General features: G+C 47.7%; 1 long non-coding RNA gene across 1 annotated transcript; it reads right to left on the reverse strand.

Moving 5' to 3' along the window:
• Window positions 1-513: 513 nt before the first annotated feature.
• LOC135561736 (uncharacterized) lies at window positions 514-5,995 on the reverse strand. Its single transcript, XR_010459624.1, has 2 exons — window positions 5,110-5,995; window positions 514-1,922 (listed from the first exon to the last, which is right to left on the reverse strand). It is a non-coding gene; the product is annotated as an uncharacterized LOC135561736 (long non-coding RNA).
• Between the last annotated feature and the right edge of the window lie 8,884 nt (window positions 5,996-14,879).

Consider the following 14,879-nt stretch of genomic DNA (forward strand, 5'->3'; position numbering starts at 1 on the left):
TACAACAACACGCTCACTCCTGCCTCATCAAATCATTCTACCTGTACAACAACACGCTCACTCCTACCTCATCAAATCATTCTACCTGTACAACAACACGCTCACTCCTGCCTCATCAAATCATTCTACCTGTACAACAACACGCTCACTCCTACCTCATCAAATCATTCTACCTGTACAACACGCTCACTCCTGCCTCATCAAATCATTCTACCTATACAACACGCTCACTCCTGCCTCATCAAATCATTCTACCTGTACAACACGCTCACTCCTGCCTCATCAAATCATTCTACCTATACAACACGCTCACTCCTGCCTCATCAAATCATTCTACCTATACAACAACACGCTCACTCCTACCTCATCAAATCATTCTACCTATACAACACGCTCACTCCTGCCTCATCAAATCATTCTACCTATACAACACGCTCACTCCTGCCTCATCAAATCATTCTACCTGTACAACACGCTCACTCCTGCCTCATCAAATCACAACAAACAAAGCAGGACATGGAAATTATTTATTGTTTTCCTTACAGCAGTTAGTAATACTTTTACCTTTTTTGAAAGTTAAAAATAAATACAAATATTAAATTAAATAATTAGATCACCGTGTTTTTTATTCAACACAGCGACAGTAGCAACTCTGGTTGCTTCCTCTTCTCGTCTCCTTTTTTTCTCAACCCCTCGACTTAATCTGCACTGATCTGATCAAGACCCAGACAAATTAAAGCAAACGTCAAAAACGGCCGATGTCTTTCGTGTGTTCGCCTTCACCTGTCCAGTCCTTTCGGGTCAGTGTGAAATGGAGGATACAAGGAAAGGAGACGAGTATACAAGGACATGAGGAGAGGAAGCCGCTCTGAGAGTATGGAGACGCGGCCGAGGAGAAGAAGTAGCAGACGACAGCTGACATGCGGAGAGGGAAAACACTGGGACAGCCTCCCAAATAGCACCCTATTCCCTTATAGAAGTGCACTACTTTCAAACCAGGGCCCAGTATATAGGGAATAGGATGCCATTTGGGACACAGGCTGGGACTGGGGATGCATTCATATTAAAAATCAATCCTCATGTAGATACAACAGATTCCAAATCCTCATGTAGATACAACAGATTCCGAATCCTCATGTAGATACAACAGATTCCAAATCCTCATGTAGATACAACAGATTCCGAATCCTCATGTAGATACAACAGATTCCAAATCCTCATGTAGATACAACAGATTCCAAATCCTCATGTAGATACAACAGATTCCAAATCCTCATGTAGATACAACAGATTCCAAATCCTCATGTAGATACAACAGATTCCGAATCCTCATGTAGATACAACAGATTCCAAATCCTCATGTAGATACAACAGATTCCATTGTATTGTAGGCTTGTTTAGAAAGAAGAAGAAGAAAAAAAGAAGCTCCGTTTGTTTTTGTAAATATACAAAGAAAAACGTGTTTTTGTCTTTTTATTATTAAAAAAAAACGCAACTCAGGTGACAAATATTTGTAGTTGTTGTTTTAAATTCCCTGCCTTATGAGAAAGCACTGGGTAACCACAACACATGATAACCTTTCTTCAGGACAATACAGTCCAATCAAAACTGTCCTCTGCCCAGCCCTCTTTCCTACCCCCCCCCGACACACACACACACACACACACACACCTTCACATCCCACAGCTACACCCACGCACACATACATCAGTGCATTCATTTGTCATCACTCCAGCCACCTCTCCCCCCCTCTATCATTTCCCTTTAGGGCTGCGGGGTTCCCATGTGCTCTGGCTGGCGGTAAGGAGGCCTGGGAGGGCCACATAGTCTTTCTGGAAACGGGAGTTGGGCGTTCTCTGTCTCTTCCTCTCTCCCTGGGTCGTGAAGAAGGCGTCCTGGAAACGCATGCTGGAGGCCGTCGACTGGAGAGAAGGAGATGGAGGAGAGGGAGGAGAGAAGGAAAGGGAGGAGAGAGGAGAGAAGGAGAGGGAGGAGATAAGGAGAGGGAGGAGATAAGGAGAGAAGGAGAGGGAGGAGAGAGGAGATAAGGAGATGGAGAGGAAGGAGAGGGAGGAGAGAAGGAGAGGGAGGAGAGAGAGAGGAGAGGGAGGAGGAGAGAGGAGAGGGAGGAGAGAGAGAGGAGGAGGGGGGAGAGAGAGAGAGAGGGACGAGAGAGAGAGGAGAGGGACAAGAGAGAGAGGAGAGGGAGGGAGAGAGAGAGAGGAGAGGGAGGAGAGAGAGAGGAGAGAGGGAGAGAGAGAGGAGAGGGACAAAGAGAGAGAGGAGAGGGAGGAGAGAGAGAGGAGAGGACAAGAGAGAGAGAGAGGGAGGAGAGAGAGAGGAGAGGGACAAAGAGAGAGGAGAGGGAGGAGAGAGAGAGGAGAGGGACAAGAGAGAGAGGAGAGGGAGGAGAGAGAGAGGAGAGGGACAAGAGAGAGAGGAGAGGGAGGGAGAGAGAGAGGGAGAGGGACAAGAGAGAGAGGGGAGGGAGGGAGAGAGAGAGAGGAGAGGGACAAGAGAGAGAGGAGAGGGAGGAGAGAGAGAGAGAGAGAGAGGAGAGAGAGAGAGGAGAGGGACAAGAGAGAGAGGAGAGGGAGGAGAGAGAGAGGAGAGGGAGGAGAGGGAGGAGAGAGAGAGGAGAGAGAGGAGAGAGAGAGGAGAGGGACGAGAGAGAGAGGAGAGAGAGGAGAGAGAGAGGAGAGGGACAAGAGAGAGAGGAGAGGGAGGAGAGAGAGAGGAGAGGGAGGAGAGAGAGAGGAGAGAGAGGAGAGAGAGAGGAGAGGGAGGAGAGAGAGGAGAGGAGATAAACATACAGGTACAAATGTGGTACATAGATCAGAGTCCATACAGTCAGTCTAGTGTAGTAGATACAGTCAGTCTAGTATTATAGATACAGTCAGTCTAGTATAATAGATACAGTCAGTCTAGTGTAGTAGATACAGTCAGTCTAGTGTAGTAGATACAGTCAGTCTAGTATTATAGATACAGTCAGTCTAGTATAATAGATACAGTCAGTCTAGTGTAGTAGATACAGTCAGTCTAGTATTATAGATACAGTCAGTCTAGTATAATAGATACAGTCAGTCTAGTGTAGTAGATACAGTCAGTCTAGTATAATAGATACAGTCAGTCTAGTGTAGTAGATACAGTCAGTCTAGTATAATAGATACAGTCAGTCTAGTATAGTAGATACAGTCAGTCTAGTACAGTAGATACAGTCAGTCTAGTATAGTAGATACAGTCAGTCTAGTATAGTAGATACAGTCAGTCTAGTATAGTAGATACAGTCAGTCTAGTATAGTAGATACAGTCAGTCTAGTATATACAGTCAGTCTAGTATAGTAGATAGATCAGTTCATACAGTCAGTCTAGTACAGTAGTATAGTGAGTCTAGTATAGTATATAGATCAGAGTCCATACAGTCAGTCTAGTATAGTAGTATAGTATATACAGTCAGTATAGTATATAGATCTGAGTCCATACAGTCAGTCTAGTAGTATAGTATATAGATCAGAGTCCATACAGTCAGTCTAGTATAGTAGTATAGTATATACAGTCAGTATAGTATATAGATCAGAGTCCATACAGTCAGTCTAGTATAGTAGTATAGTATATACAGTCAGTCTAGTAGTATAGTATATAGATCAGAGTCCATACAGTCAGTCTAGTATAGTATATAGATCAGAGTCCATACAGTCAGTCTAGTATAGTATATAGATCAGAGTCCATACAGTCAGTCTAGTATAGTATATAGATCAGAGTCCATACAGTCAGTCTAGTAGTATAGTATATAGATCAGAGTCCATACAGTCAGTCTAGTATAGTAGTATAGTATATACAGTCAGTCTAGTAGTATAGTATATAGATCAGAGTCCATACAGTCAGTCTAGTATAGTATATAGATCAGAGTCCATACAGTCAGTATAGTATAGTATATAGATCAGAGTCCATACAGTCAGTCTAGTATAGTATATAGATCAGAGTCCATACAGTCAGTCTAGTAGTATAGTATATAGATCAGAGTCCATACAGTCAGTCTAGTATAGTATATACAGTCAGTCTAGTCTAGTAGATACAGTCAGTCTAGTATGGTGTCCTTTGACAGCTCTTTGGTCTTGGCCATGGTGGAGTTTGGAGTGTGACTGTTTGAGGTTGTGGACAGTTTTCTTTTATACTGATAACAAGTTCAAACAGGTGCCATTAATACAGGTAACGAGTAGAGGACAGAGGAGCCTCTTAACGAAGAAGTTACAGGTCTGTGAGAGCCAGAAATCCTGCTTGTTTGTAGGTGACCAAATACTTATTTTCCACCATAATTTGCAAATAAATTAATTAAAAATCCTACAATGTGATTTTCTGGATTTTTTTTTCTAATTTTGTCTGTCATAGTTGAAGTGGACCTGTGATGAAAATTACAGGCCTCTCTCATATTTTTAAGTGGGAGAACTTGCACAATTGGTGGCTGACTAAATACTTTTTTGCCCCACTGTAGATCAGTACATACAGTGAGTCAAGTATAGTATATAGATCAGAGTCCATAGTCAGTCTAGTATAGTATATACAGTCAGTCTAGTATAATAGATACAGTCAGTCTAGTATAATAGATACAGTCAGTCTAGTACAGTAGATACAGTCAGTCTAGTATAGTAGATACAGTCAGTCTAGTATAGTATATAGATCAGAGTCCATACAGTCAGTCTAGTATAGTAGATACAGTCAGTCTAGTACAGTAGATACAGTCAGTCTAGTATAGTAGATACAGTCAGTCTAGTATAGTATATAGATCAGAGTCCATACAGTCAGTCTAGTATAGTAGATACAGTCAGTCTAGTAGATACAGTCAGTCTAGTACAGTAGACAGTCAGTCTAGTATAGTATATAGATCAGAGTCCATACAGTCAGTCTAGTATAGTAGATACAGTCAGTCTAGTATAGTATATACAGTCAGTCTATTATAGTATATAGATCAGAGTCTATACAGTCTAGTATAGTATATATCTATATCTATCCACATACTTTTGGTCATGTAGTGTATAATAGCATCACATCACACTATAAACAATACAGAACCACACAGGCCAGTAGATGTTTAGCGAGTACAGTACTTACGAGTCGCCCTTTCACCTTTTTGGGAAGGTCTTCATCCAGAGTATAGACATCCTCTCGCTTAGCTACCACCTGGGAACCATCCTCAAACTCCACCTGGGAAACCACACACACACACACACACACACACACACACACACACACACACACACACACACACACTTATTAATTCACATCAATTTATTCTGTGGACATTATATAATCCAGTTATATTCAGTTTCTGTCCCTAAATGTGATATATTTCTACACACTCTTCCTCATGGTTAGATGGAATGTTTATTTAATATCTGACCACTACTTAATACTAATGTTAAGTTAATATCAAAGCTATTAAACCTCCTGTCTATCCATCTACCTATTAAAGATATTAAATATGATTAAACCTCCATCTATCCATTAAAGTTATTAAATATGATTAAACCTCCATCTACCTATCAGTTATTAAATATGATTAAACCTCCATCTACCCATCAGTTATTAAATATGATTAAACCTCCATCTACCTATCAGTTATTAAATATGATTAAACCTCCATCTACCTATCAGTTATTAAATATTAAACGTCCATCTACCTATCAAAGTTATTAAATATTAAACCTCCATCTACCCATTAGTTATTAAATATGATTAAACCTCCATCTACCCATCAGTTATTAAATATGATTAAACCTCCATCTACCCATCAGTTATTAAATATGATTAAACCTCCATCTACCCATCAGTTATTAAATATGATTAAACCTCCATCTACCCATCAAAGCTATTAAAAGGGACAATTTACACATGATAAAACCTCTCATCTGGCATCACTGAGCAGCACCTGCATCAGAGTGGTTTAGGCATACCTTAACCCACCTCTCTCTCCACCTTAACCCACCTCTCTCTCCACCTCTCTCTCCACCTTAACCCACCTCTCTCTCCACCTTAACCCACCTCTCTCTCCACCTTAACCCACCTCTCTCTCCACCTTAACCCACCTCTCTCTCCACCTCTCTCTCCACCTTAACCCACCTCTCTCTCCACCTTAACCCACCTCTCTCTCCACCTTAACCCACCTCTCTCTCCACCTTAACCCACCTCTCTCTCCACCTCAACCCACCTCTCTCTCCACCTCAACCCACCTCTCTCCACCTCAACCCACCTCAACCCACCTCTCTCCACCTTAACCCACCTCAAACCACCTCTGCACCTTAACCCATATCTCCACCTTAACCCACCTCTCTCTCCACCTCAACCCACCTCAACCCACCTCAACCCACCTCTCTCGCCACCATAACCGTCACCTCAACCCATCTCTCTCCACCTCAACCCATCTCTCTCCACCTCAACCCACCTCTCGTCACCTCAACCCATCTCTATCCACCTCAACCCACCACTCTCCACCTCAACCCACCTCTCTCCACCTCAACCCACCTCTCTCCACCTCAACCCACCTCTCTCCACCTCAACCCACCTCTCTCCACCTCAACCCCACCTCTCTCCACCTCAACCCCATCTCTCTCCACCTCAACCCACCTCTCTCCACCTCTCCACCTTAACCCACCTCTCTCCACCTCAACCCACCTCTCTCCAACTCAACCAAACTCCACCTTAACCCCATCTCTCCACCTCAACCCACCTCTCTCCACCTCAACCCATCTCTCTCCACCTTAACCCAACTCTCGTCACCTCACCGCTCTCCACCTTAACCCACCTCTCTCCACCCCAACCCATCTCTCTCCACCTCAACCCACCTCTCTCCACCTCAACCGACCTCTCTCCACCTCAACCGACCTCTCTCCACCTCAACCGACCTCTCTCCACCTCAACCGACCTCTCTCCACCTCTCTCCACCTCTCGCCACCTCAACCCACCTCTCGCCACCTCAACCCACCTCTCCCCACCTCAACCCACCTCTCGCCACCTCAACCCACCTCTCGCCACCTCAACCCACCTCTCGCCACCTCAACCCACCTCTCCCCATCTCAACCCACCTCTCTCCACCTTAACCCAACTCTCGTCATCTCACCCCACTTCTCTCCACATCTCAACCCACCTCTCTCCACCTCAACCCACCTCTCCCCACCTCTCTCCACTTTAACCCAACTCTCGTCACCTCAACCCACCTCAACCCACCTCTCCCCATCTCTCTCCACCTTAACCCAACTCTCGACATCTCACCCCACTTCTCTCCACCTCACCCCACCTCAACCCACCTCCACCTTAACCCACTTCTCCCCCACCTCAACCCACCTCTCCCAAACCTCTCCCCAACTCTCTCCACTTCTCTCCACATCTCTCTCCACCTTAACCCACCTCAACCCCACCTCTCTCCACCTCAACCCAACTCTCGTCACCTCAACCCACCTCTCCCCATCTCTCTCCACCTTAACCCAACTCTCGACATCTCACCCCACTTCTCTCCACCTCACCCCACCTCAACCCACCTCTCCCCATCTCTCTCCACCTTAACCCACTTCTCCCCACCTCAACCCACCTCTCCCAAACCTCTCCCCAACTCTCTCCACTTCTCTCCACATCTCTCTCCACCTTAACCCACCTCAACCCCACCTCTCTCCACCTCAACCCCACCTCTCTCCACCTCAACCCATCTCTCTCCACCTCAACCCATCTCTCTCCACCTCAACCCATCTCTCTCCACCTCAACCCACCTCTCTCCACCTCTCCACCTTAACCCACCTCTCTCCACCTCAACCCACCTCTCTCCACCTCAACCCACCTCTCTCCACCTCAACCCACCTCAACCCCACCTCAACCCATCTCTCTCCACCTCAACCCATCTCTCTCCACCTCAACCCACCTCTCTCCACCTCTCCACCTTAACCCACCTCTCTCCACCTCAACCCACCTCTCTCCAACTCAACCAAACTCCACCTTAACCCCATCTCTCCACCTCAACCCACTCTCTCCACCTCAACCCATCTCTCTCCACCTCAACCCAACACTCGTCACCTCACCGCTCTCCACCTTAACCCACCTCTCTCCACCCCAACCCATCTCTCTCCACCTCAACCCACCTCTCTCCACCTTAACCCACCTCAACCCCACCTCAACCCCACCTCTCTCCACCTCAACCCAACTCTCGTCACCTCAACCCACCTCAACCCACCTCTCCCCATCTCAACCCACCTCTCCCCATCTCTCTCCACCTTAACCCAACTCTCGACATCTCACCCCACTTCTCTCCACCTCACCCCACCTCAACCCACCTCTCCCCATCTCTCTCCACCTTAACCCACTTCTCCCCACCTCAACCCACCTCTCCCAAACCTCTCCCCAACTCTCTCCACTTCTCTCCACATCTCTCTCCACCTTAACCCACCTCAACCCCACCTCTCTCCACCTCAACCCCACCTCTCTCCACCTCAACCCATCTCTCTCCACCTCAACCCATCTCTCTCCACCTCAACCCATCTCTCTCCACCTCAACCCACCTCTCTCCACCTCTCCACCTTAACCCACCTCTCTCCACCTCAACCCACCTCTCTCCACCTCTCTCCACCTCAACCCACCTCTCTCCACCTCAACCCACCTCAACCCCACCTCTCTCCACCTCAACCCATCTCTCTCCACCTCAACCCATCTCTCTCCACCTCAACCCACCTCTCTCCACCTCTCCACCTTAACCCACCTCTCTCCACCTCAACCCACCTCTCTCCAACTCAACCAAACTCCACCTTAACCCCATCTCTCCACCTCAACCCACCTCTCTCCACCTCAACCCATCTCTCTCCACCTCAACCCAACACTCGTCACCTCACCGCTCTCCACCTTAACCCACCTCTCTCCACCCCAACCCATCTCTCTCCACCTCAATCCACCTCAACCCACCTCTCTCCACCTCAACCCACCTCTCTCCACCTCAACCCACCTCTCTCCACCTCAACCCACCTCTCCCCATCTCAACCCACCTCAACCCACCTCTCTCCACCTTAACCCAACTCTCGTCATCTCACCCCACTTCTCTCCACCTCACCCCACCTCAACCCACCTCTCCCCACCTCAACCCACCTCTCCCCACCTCAACCCACCTCTCCCCACCTCAACCCACCTCTCTCCACCTCAACCCACCTCTCTCCACTTTAACCCAACTCTCGTCACCTCAACCCACCTCAACCCGCCTCTCCCCATCTCAACCCACCTCTCCCCATCTCAACCCACCTCTCCCCATCTCTCTCCACCTTAACCCAACTCTCGACATCTCACCCCACTTCTCCCCACCTTAACCCATCTCACTCCACCTTAACCCACTTCTCCCCACCTCAACCCACCTCTCCCAAACCTCTCCCCAACTCTCCACTTCTCTCCACCTCACCCCATCTCTCTCCACCTTAACCCACCTCAACCCCACCTCTCTCCACCTCTCTCCACCTCAACCCCACCTCTCTCCACCTCAACCCATCTCTCTCCACCTCAACCCATCTCTCTCCACCTCAACCCATCTCTCTCCACCTCAACCCACTCTCTCCACCTCTCCACCTTAACCCACCTCTCTCCACCTCAACCCACCTCTCTCCACCTCTCTCCACCTCTCTCCACCTCAACCCCACCTCTCTCCACCTCTCTCCACCTCAACCCCACCTCTCTCCACCTCAACCCATCTCTCCACCTCAACCCACCTTAACCCACCTCTCTCCACCTCAACCCACCTCTCTCCAACTCAACCAAACTCCACCTTAACCCCATCTCTCCACCTCAACCCACCTCTCTCCACCTCAACCCACCTCTCTCCACCTCAACCCAACTCTCGTCACCTCACCGCTCTCCACCTTAACCCACCTCTCTCCACCCCAACCCACCTCTCTCCACCTCAACCCACCTCTCTCCACCTCAACCCACCTCTCTCCACCTCAACCCACCTCTCTCCACCTCAACCCACCTCTCTCCACCTCTCTCCAACGCCACCTCAACCCACCTCAACCCACCTCAACCCACCTCAACCCACCTCTCCCCATCTCAACCCACCTCTCTCCACCTTAACCCAACTCTCGTCATCTCACCCCCGTCTCTCTCCCCACCTCACCCCATCTCAACCCACCTCTCTCCACCTCAACCCACCTCTCCCCACCTCAACCCACCTCTCTCCACTTTAACCCAACTCTCGTCACCTCAACCCACCTCTCCCCACCTCAACCCACCTCTCCCCATCTCAACCCACCTCTCCCCACCTCTCTCCACCTTAACCCAACTCTCGACATCTCACCCCACCCCACCTCAACCCATCTCTCTCCACCTTAACCCAACTCTCGTCCACCTCACCCCACCTCACCCCACCTCTCTCCACCTCTCTCCACCTCTCTCCATCTCAACCCACCTCTCTCCATCTCAACCCACTTCTCTCCACCTCAACCCACCTCTCCCCACCTCAATCCACCTCTCTCCACCTCAACCCACTTCTCCTCATCTCAACCCACCTCAACCCACCTCTCTCCACCTCAACCCACCTCTCTCCACCTCAACCCACTTCTCCCCATCTCAACCCACCTCTCCCCACCTCAACCCACCTCTCTCCCTCAACCCACCTCATCTCTCTCCACCTCTCCCCCACCTCTCTCCCTCAACCCACCTCTCCCCACCTCAACCCACCTCTCTCCACCTTAACCCAACTCTCGTCACCTCACCCCATCTCTCTCCACCTCAACCCACCTCTCTCCACCTTAACCCACCTCACCCCATCTCTCTCCACCTCAACCCACCTCTCTCCACCTCTCTCCACCTCTCCACCTCAACCCACCTCTCTCCACCTTAACCCACCTCTCTCCACCTCAACCCACCTCTCTCCACCTTAACCCACCTCACCCCATCTCTCTCCACCTCTCTCCACCTCAACCCACCTCTCTCCACCTCAACCCACCTCTCTCCACCTCTCTCCACCTCAACCCACCTCTCTCCACCTTAACCCACCTCAACCCACCTCTCTCCACCTTAACCCACCTCTCTCCACCTCAACCCACTTCTCTCCACCTCTCTCCACCTCACCCCACTTCTCTCCACCTTAACCCACCTCTCTCCACCTCAACCCACCTCTCTCCACCTCTCTCCACCTCACCCCACTTCTCTCCACCTTAACCCACCTCTCTCCACCTCTCTCCACCACCTCAACCCACCTCTCTCCACCTCTCTCCACCACCTCAACCCACCTCTCTCCACCTTAACCCAACTCTCGTCACCTCACCCCATCTCTCTCCACCTTAACGTGTGGAGGAAGGTTTTTCTTTCCCCGTTAACACTTTTCTAAAGCGTCGTCACAGAGCAGCCCCCGTGCGTCAGAGGCAGTTGTGCAACATAACACGCGTTCCCACAGAGAGAGAACTAAACCAAACTGGAGACTTAAGTGGTTGTTTATCCACCATCTTGACTTGGTGAATATTCCATCATGTTTAAATAATGCAGATCATCGCCACCTCATTCTCCTCCATCATCTCTCACGCTCTCCCTCTCTCTCTCCCCATCTGTTTTCTCAATCCTCCCCCTCTCTTTGCCAGTCTCTCTCTTTCTCTCTACGTAGAACTTACAGACTGGTTAAAGTCACCGAGTTCAGGGGACTAAAGATGACAAAGTTGAGTGAGTTCCGTTTACTGCCCTGTGTCCTGTCTTGGTTCTGGTCTGACACCTGTATGTAACGGCTGCCCTGTGTCCAGTCTTGGTTCTGGTCTAACACCTGTATGTAACGGCTGCCCTGTGTCCTGTCTTGGTTCTGGTTCTGGTCTAACACCTGTATGTAACGGCTGCCCTGTGTCCTGTCTTGGTTCTGGTTCTGGTCTAACACCTGTATGGCTGCTTTGTGTCCTGTCTTGGTTCTGGTTCTGGTCTAACACCTGTATGTAATGGCTGCAGTGTGTCCTGTCTTGGTTCTGGTTCTGGTCTAACACCTGTATGTAACGGCTGCAGTGTGTATTGGTTCTGGTCTAACACCTGTATGTAATGGCTGCAGTGTGTCCTGTCTTGGTTCTGGTTCTGGTCCAACACCTGTATGTAATGGCTGCAGTGTGTCCTGTCTTGGTTCTGGTTCTAGTCTAACACCTGTATGTAATGGCTGCAGTGTGTCCTGTCTTGGTTCTGGTTCTGGTCTAACACCTGTATGTAACGGCTGCCCTGTGTCCTGTCTTGGTTCTGGTTCTGGTCTAACACCTGTATGGCTGCTTTGTGTCCTGTCTTGGTTCTGGTTCTGGTCTAACACCTGTATGTAACGGCTGCCCTGTGTCTGTGTGCAATCTGAGACAGTTAACTCTAATGAACTTGTCCTCTGCAGCAGAGGTAACTCTGGGTCTTCCTTTCCTGTGGTGGTCCTCATGAGAGCCAGTTAACTCTAATGAACTTATCCTCTGCAGCAGAGGTGACTCTGGGTCTTTCCTGTGGTGGTCCTTGTGAGAGACGGTTAACTCTAATGAACTTATCCTCTGCAGCAGAGGTAACTCTGGGTCTTTCCTGTGGTGGTCCTCATGAGAGCCAGTTAACTCTAATGAACTTATCCTCTGCAGCAGAGGTAACTCTGGGTCTTTCCTGTGGTGGTCCTCATGAGAGCCAGTTAACTCTAATGAACTTATCCTCTGCAGCAGAGGTAACTCTGGGTCTTTCCTGTGGTGGTCCTCATGAGAGCCAGTTAACTCTAATGAACTTGTCCTCTGCAGTAGAGGTAACTCTGGGTCTTCCTTTCCTGTGGCGGTCCTCATGAGAGCCAGTTAACTATAATGAACTTATCCTCTGCAGCAGAGGTAACTCTGGGTCTTTCCTGTGGCGGTCCTCATGAGAGCCAGTTAACTCTAATGAACTTATCCTCTGCAGTAGAGGTAACTCTGGGTCTTCCTTTCCTGTGGCGGTCCTCGTGAGAGACAGTTAAGTCTAATGAACTTATCCTCTGCAGCAGAGGTAACTCTGGGTCTTCCTTTCCTGTGGCGGTCCTCGTGAGAGACAGTTAACTCTAATGAACTTATCCTCTGCAGCAGAGGGAACTCTGGGTCTTCCTTTCCTGTGGGGGTCCTCATGAGGGCCAGTTTCATCATAGCGCTCGATGGTTTTTGCGACTGCTCTTGAAGAAACTTTCAAAGTTCTTAATTTTCTGAACTGACTGACCTTCATGTCTTAAAGTAATGATGGACTGTTATTTCTCTTTGCTTATTTGAGCTGTCCTTGCCATAATATGGACTTGGTCTTTTACCAAATAGGGCTGTCTTATGTATACCACCCCTAACAGATTGGCTCAAACGCATTAACCTCACAAGGGGTAGGGGGCACTATTTTCACCTCCGGATGAAAAGCGTGCCCAAAGTAAACTGCCTGCTACTCAGGTCCAGAAGCTAGGATATGTATATAATTAGTATATTTGGATAGAAAACACTCCAAAGTTTCTAAAACTATTATAATAATGTCTGTGAGTATAACAGAACTAAATGGCAGGCGAAAACCTGAGGAAAATCCATCCAGGAAGTGGGATTTTTTTTATGTTTGTAGTTTTCCATTGACTGCCTATACAAATTCCATTGATTTAGGACTTAAATTGCACTTCCTATGGCTTCCACTAGGTGTCAACAGTCTTTAGAAATTGTTTCAGGCTTGTATTCTGAAAAATGAGGGAGTAAGACCACTCTGAATGAGTGGACCCTGCCGTGTCCCAGAGGTTTTTCATGCTCGCGACTGAGAGCCTTTCTTGTTTCCTTTTATATTGACGAAGCTTTTGTCCGGTTGAAATATGATTGATTATTATGACTAAAAACAACCTGAGGATTGATTATAAACATCGTAAGACATGTTTCTACAAACTTTACTGATACTTTTCTGATTTTTCGTTTGCCTGTTGTGACTGCCTTTGATCCTGTGGATTACTGAACAAAACAGAGGTTTTTGGATATAAAGAGGTACTTTATCGAATAAAACAAACATTTATTGCGTAAATGGGAATCTTGTGAGTGCGCAACCATATGAAGATCATCAAAGGTAAGTGATTCATTTTATCTCTATTTCTGACTTGCGTATCTCCTCTACTTGGCTGGTTACTGTTTGTAATGATTTGTCTGCTGTGCGCTGTTCTCAGATTATCGCATGGTATGCTTTCGCCGTAAAGCCTTTTTGAAATCTGACACCGTGGTTGGATTAACAAGAAGTTAATCTTTAAACCGATGTATAACACTTGTATATAACGAGTATTTCTATTTTTGAATTTGGCGCTCTGCAATTTCACTGGATGTTGGGCCAGGTGGGACGCTACCGTCCCACACCCCCTAGAGAAGTTGAGGTAAGAAATTCCACAAATTTACTTTTAACAAGGCACACCTGTTAATTGAAATGCATTCCGGGTGAGACTACCATGAATCTGGTTGAGAGAACGCCATGAGTGTGCAAAGCTGTCATCGAGGCAAAGGGTAACTACTTTGAAGAATCTCAAATATAACATATATTTTGATTTGTTTAACATTGTTTTGGTTACTACATGATTCCATATGTGTTATTTCATAGTTCTGATGTCTTCATTATTATTCTACAATGTAGAACATAGTCAAAATAAAGAACAACCCATGAATGAGTAGGAGTGTTCAAACTTTAGACTGGTACTGTATGTGTGTGCCTCTGCTGTGTGTATGTGCCTCTGCAGTGTGTGTGTGTGTCTCTCTCTGCTGTGTGTATGTGCCTCTGCAGTGTGTGTGTGTGTATGTGTGTGTGTGTATGTGTGTGTATATGTATGTGTGTGTGTGTATATGTATGTGTGTGTGTGTATATGTATGTGTGTGTATGTGTGTATGTATGTATGTATGTGTGTGTGTCTCTGCTGTGTGTGT

The sequence above is a fragment of the Oncorhynchus nerka genome, linkage group LG18, assembly GCF_034236695.1.
Source record: "Oncorhynchus nerka isolate Pitt River linkage group LG18, Oner_Uvic_2.0, whole genome shotgun sequence".
NCBI classification, from domain to species: Eukaryota; Metazoa; Chordata; class Actinopteri; order Salmoniformes; family Salmonidae; genus Oncorhynchus; species Oncorhynchus nerka.